This window comes from Eulemur rufifrons, chromosome 3 (assembly GCF_041146395.1).
Source record: "Eulemur rufifrons isolate Redbay chromosome 3, OSU_ERuf_1, whole genome shotgun sequence".
Taxonomy (NCBI): domain Eukaryota; kingdom Metazoa; phylum Chordata; class Mammalia; order Primates; family Lemuridae; genus Eulemur; species Eulemur rufifrons.
In genome coordinates, this window is record NC_090985.1 from 35,577,881 (window position 1) to 35,584,295 (window position 6,415).

The following is a 6,415-nucleotide window of genomic DNA, read 5'->3' on the forward strand; positions in this document are numbered from 1 at the left end:
GAGTGTGGACAGCTGGGCTTCAGTCCTAAATTTGTCTTTAACTTGCTCTGTGACCGCAAGTCACTCAACCTTTCTGTGATTCAATTTCCTTATGTGCAAATGGAAGAGAATAGTGCTGCTTTATCGACATCACGAGATTGTCAGGCGAAATCACCAGAGACAATGGCTGTGGAAATCCTTTGAAATGTAGGAAGTGCTGAGCTTATGAAACACAATTCCATGGAAAATGAAAATACAGCGGGCAAGAAAGCAGGAACACATGAAAGCCAATCATCGAGTATTTAGGACTGGAGACCAGGAGGTCCCGCCGGGGCATGGCCAGGGGAGCATCCTTGGGGAGGCAGGGGACGGCCTTCCACACGTGGAGGAAAAGAGCAAGTGACCAAGGAGGTGTCCTGCCAGCAGCGAGAGTGGGCACGGGGGAAAAGCCAAGGAGAAGGGAGGCAGCTCTCCAGGTGAGAAAGATTTCCACGCCGCAGGCCGGATGGAGAGAACAGAGCAGGAAAAACACAGTGAGATTCTACAGCAGTTAAATGAATGAACGAAAGTCATATTATCAACATAAGACACTCCAAAAATGTCTTTGGAACCAAACAACAACAACAGAACCCAGGTTACAGAGGAATATGTACAAAGGTGCCATTTATGTAAAGTCTAAAAACATGTAAGGTTTGGGTACAGTGGTGTGTACCTATAGTCCCAGCTACTCGGGAGGCTGAGGCCGGAGGATCACTTCAGCCCAGGAGTTTGAATCCAACCTGGGCAACATAGTGAGATTGTCTCTAAAATAAATAAATAAATAAAAACATGGAAAACAACATTTCACATATATTGTATAGGTGCATGTATACGTAGCAAAATTACAGACATATTTAACAAACGTTTGAGGCCACTTACAATACACCATGCAGTATCTTCTGTGTGTCCGAACACAGTCACATTTTGAGGTACTTCAGGTTAGAACTTCAACATACAAATTTTAGTTGGATGCAACTCGACCCACAACAATGGCCAAATAATAAGATGTGAGATTGTGGGTGGTGAGTACATGAGCATTTGTAATATTAATCCCTACACTTCTTTGTATGCATGAAATAATTTACAATAAGGTCAGTGTGCTTGATTACAATGCTGTGTTCCCAGTAATAATAATCCGACACTGGCAGGAAGACACAAAGAATCCGAGAGGAATAGCATGGCCACATGCAGCCTCTCCACAATCTGGATGAGGGGGTCTCACCTCCGGCTGCATATTAAAATCACTTGCAGAACTTCGAGACTTTCTGAAGTCTGAGTCCCACCTAAAACCAATTTAAATCAGAATCTTGGATGGGAGCCCAGGTATTGGCGGTGTAACAAGTTCCCCAGAGGTTTCTAATATGCAGCCAGGGCTGAGACCCCCTGCTCTAAGTCGGCATCTCTCGAACCTCAACTGCATCAGAATCACCTGGGGGGGCTTGTTAAAACCCAGATTGCCGGGCCCCACCCCAGAGTTTCTGAGTCAGTAGGTTTTGCTTTTCTAACCAGTTCCCGGGTGATGTAGCCGGTCCAAGGACCATGCTTTGAGGACACCACTCTGAGTGGCTACCCACATGCAACCTGCAGGCAGAAACCTGTTGTTTGGTGAGCACAGGGTTTTGTAAAGGTTCAAACGTGAATGCCTAAAGATAGGCCAGGTCTCTTCTTTGCCACAGTCCTTACTGCTCCCTATCGTGCGTTTAGGGCACCTCACTCACCTGTGTTCCTTGCCCGGCCTTGATGATTTGCTGCCATGGAAAATTCACAGAACGCTGGCACTAAAAAGTACCTTTGAAATCTTTCGACCAAATCTCCTCGTGGCATGTGAAGAGACTGCACAGAATGCAGTTAATTGCCCAAAGCCTTTAATAACAAAATTTATGAAGAAAGCTACATCAGTAGAACCATTCTCTTACAAAGAATAGTGGTTCAGGACCAAGTGCCTTTGCTATTCAGTGGTACCAATTCATATGCTTTTAACTCTGTTATAGCAGGTGTAGGGGAGGAGAAATGGCTTCCTTTCACCCTTCTAGGCTCTTTGGCTGGGCTACAAATTAAACTGACATAAGACAGATGAACAGGACAAAAGCCATTTTAATTATGCGCATACACACGGGAGTCCCACAGGACATGAGACTTGAAGAAGGGTCGGATGATTGAAGCTTATACAGGATCCTGAGCTAAGAGAAAGGGGCTGGGGTTTGGTGTGTGTGTGTTTGGGGGCTTTGACACAAGTTATAGGAGGTGGATGGGAGGAAATGTGTGGCAAGGAAAATTGTCTTGTTATGCAGATAAAAAGTTTGTAGCCGCTCAGTGGTGAGCTCCTGTACTCTCAGCTACTTTGGAGGCTGAAGTAGGAGGATTGCTTGAGGCCAGGAGGTGGAGGCCACAGTGGGCCATGATCATGCCTGTGAATAGCCACTGCACTCCAGCCCGGGCAACATGGCCAGACTCTGTCCCTAAAAAAAGAATTTCTCAGGTAATAGAAGTTGTCTGGAGCAGCCCTTTTCCTAACACAGATACTTTACTAATGCAGGTTTCCTTTATAGATGTAAATTTCTTTTACAAAAGGACAGTTTTTCAGAGTTACTCCTGTGTCTGCAGATTCTCAGAATAACCAGCTCAAAATATGCCGAACAGGTATATTTTGGGGTGGCGTATTCTGGTCTCCTACAGTCATATTCTGGGGTGGTGTGTCCTGAGCCCCAACACAGGACTGAATTCAATAATCAAAAGAATTAATACAGTTAACACTTTTTGGCCCAGATCTGTCCCTTACCAGCTGTGGGTCCCTGAGCAGAAGATTTAACCTTCCGGAGCTGTTGCCTCACTTGCAGACCTTCCTCACCTGAACTAGAAATAGTGCCTGGCATGGACAGGGATGCCCTACACGGCAGCCGAGTTTGGGGTTATTTCAACTTTGCCCAGCCTGGGATCTTCCCCATCTACCCAACCCTTGTTTATACCTTCCTCACTCACCTTTGAGTAACAACACGGCAAGGTTGGCAGAAACGGCTTTAGCATCAGGCACACCTGGGTTCCAAGTCTGACTTCCGCCATTTGGCGTTGAACTCGTCGGAGTAGGACTTGCATAGGTAGCTGCTCGAGGTACCGACAGGGAACCTAAGCAGATCGGGGTTTCATCTAATAAAAGAGAATTTTCTAGCCTGTGGTAGAATTGAAGAATGTGTGCCCAAAGGTATTCAGATGTTCAAAACTTCCCAGCACTGTATTGGTAAAAAGAAAACTGTCTATGGGCCCTTTTTCTCTGCAGTGGCCAATTGCTGTCCCTAGGGTAGGTGTTTGCTGAATGTTGGATCTCCTTCCACCCTCCTTGGAACCCAAGAGGCCTGTGGGCGTCTTCCTGTTCTTAAGCTGTCCTGTGGGTTGCAGCAGGTGAGCTCTGAACTGAGCTATTCCCTCTTATTGTCCATTTGAACTTATCTCCCCATGAGCTGGGGAACTCCTGGCAAGCAAATTGCACATACTGTTCGTATCAACCCCACGGAGGCATGTTGCGGGTTGACCAAATACTTGTTGGATGGCTCAATAAATAAACAATAGCAAGTTCCAACTTTTCTAGGATCATAGACAATCTCCAGGCCACAGTTTCTCAAAGCAAAAGCCACCATCAGCTTGGGAGCAGAAGGGAGAGAATTGATGGGAAAAGGGAGACCCCCAACCCCGACACTAGAGCTATTAATCCCAGACTTCGTGTCATAGAATCTCCACTTTTTCCTAGAAGTTCCCTGGATGATTCTTGAAACACACCAAAGTTTAAGAAACATTGACGCTGGCACCTTCCTGCTGGACTCTGGAACCAGATGGCTGCAAAATTAAACTCTCAGCCTGGTGGATTTCTCCGCACGGAGGGTGAGCATCTGCAGAGGAACCCTGCTCAGGGACACCTGTGCTGGACCTGTCAGGCAAGGTTGATGGCCCTTTTTTTATTGACTTCTGATTCTGTTCCCCATTGTCCATCCATTCACGAATTCAGCAAATGCTTACTTAACATCTACCATGTTTCAGTGCAGTTCTAAGGGCTGGGACTACCACGCTGCCTGAGACGTGGTCTCTGCCCTGGAGGAAATTACCCTGAAGAGGAAAACAGACTTTTCTCTCTCCTAGGCTCCTTCCCCCCTTCCTCGCCTGGGTTTTGGGCTGCCAGTGGCCTCCTAGTGTATTATTTAAAAATTATATGTGGCATTAACATCCTCACCTCTAAGTGAATCAGGACGTGGGATTCAATATGTGTACATAGCGTGATTGCAATTGTATTAGTAATAAAACACATTTTTGGGCAGGCGCTGTGGCTCACACCTGTAATCCCAGCACTCTGGGAGGCCGAGGCAGGAGGATGGCTTGAGGTCAGCAGTTCGAGAGCAGCCTGAGCAAGAGTGAGACCCTGTCTCTACTAAAAATAGAAAAATTAGCTGGGAGTCGTGGTGTGCACCTGCAGTCCCACCTGCTCGGGAGGCTGAGGAAAGAAGATTGCTTGAGCCCAGGAGTTTGAGGTTGCAGTGAGCTATGATGATGCCCTGCACTCTACTTGGGGCGATGGAGCGAGACTCTGCTCAAAAAAAAAAAAAAAAAAACCAAAAAAAATTCTCAAAAGATCAAGAGATAAGGTGTTAAATGTTTACAAAGAATGGCTGGCCCTAGAGACAGCATTATGGGACAGTTTTGCTTTCTCTCTTACACTTTTCTCTCTTACACTTTTCTCTCTTGATTTTTCTATGATGAACATAGATTACTTTCAGAATTAGAAAAAGTAACTCACATAAACACTGTCCTCTTCCTGTGTGAGTCTGTACGTGGGCGCGTGCGCGAGTGTGTGTGTGTGTGTGTGTGGTGTGTGTGTGTGTGTGTGTGTACACGCCTGTGCTTATGGACTGGGGTAGGGAGAAATGACTCATATTAAATTTAGGAGGTACTTTTATTTCAGTGTGATCAGAGGTGGAAAACTTCTGTCCCTTATCTCAGAGGGCCATTTGATGTCTCGCTGAGCAAGCTGCTGACATAGGATCCCAGTAACACCTCAACGGGGAATGAGGTACCCCCCAAAAGTGAGTTTATCTGGACAACGCAAGCTCACCCATTTATGCAATTCCTCCATATGTAACCATTTAACAGCAATGTCTCTAAAACAAGTCACGTTGCCCAGCTTTTCTTGCAGATTTAAGTCCTTGGTAGAGCATGAAGGGCTAGGTACAAACCATTCCAGGGAGTTTGCAGTGTTTTTAGTTTGCTCTCTTGCTTGCAAGGGTAGCTGTCACTTTCTAATGCACCAGTGACATGCCGTGCATCCTCTTCTCTCACAAGACCAAGCGTCCGCCGTGAGGGGCTGACGGAGGCAGGAGGCAGCTGAACCTACTGCAACCACATCACTCCTCTCTACCGTGTCCTGTGCGCCAGGCACGTGAGTTAAACGCCTCACGCAAATGTTCTCAGGGTTCCATCAGCACCTGGAGCATGTGCAGTTCCAAGTCACTAGACTGTAAAGAGTGGTTTCTAAGTTACCCTGCAGTGGACCGAATGTTTATGTCCCCCCAAAATTAGTATACTGAAATCCTAACCTCCTAAGGTGGGGACTTTGGGAGGTGATTAGGTCAGGAGGATGGAGCCCTCATGAGTGGAATTAGTGCCCTTCTAAAAGAGACCCCAGACAACTGCCTCTCTCCTTCTGTCACGTGGGGCCACAGCTGGAAGTCAGAAATCTGCAATCGGGAAGAAGACCCTCTCCAGAAACCGAACATGCTGGCACTCTAATTTCAGACTTCCAGCCTCCAGAACTGTAAGAAAGAAATTTCTGTTGTATGTAAGCCACCCAGTCTCTAGTACTTTTTTTTTTTTTTTTTTTTTTGAGACAGAGTCTCGCTCTGTCACCCGGGCTAGAGTGCCGTGGCGTCAGCCTCGCTCACAGCAACCTCAAACTCCTGGGCTCAAGCGATCCTCCTACCTCAGCCTCCCAAGTAGCTGGGACTACAGGCACACGCCACCATAGCCGGCTAACTTTTCTATTTTTAGTAGAGACGGGGTCTCGCTCTTGCTCAGGCTGGTCTCAAACTCCTGACCTCAAGTGATCCTCTCACCTCAGCCTCCCAGAGTGCGGTGTGTGAGCCACTGCATCCCGCCTGCGGTACTTTGTTATAGCAGCTCTAACGAATTGAGACATCCCCTAAGAACTCTTCGTGCATTTTCCCCAGGATCCGTGTTCTGAAAGATTTTGTATACCACACAGCAACAACAACAAAGGCAATGCCAACCACAATAACTATCATGTATTAAGCATCTTCCAGGTGAAATGTTACCTTCGCTGCCCCACTTAGTCTCCACCATAATCCTATGATGATGATGATGATGATGATGTATCATTCATAAGCACATTTACTTGATG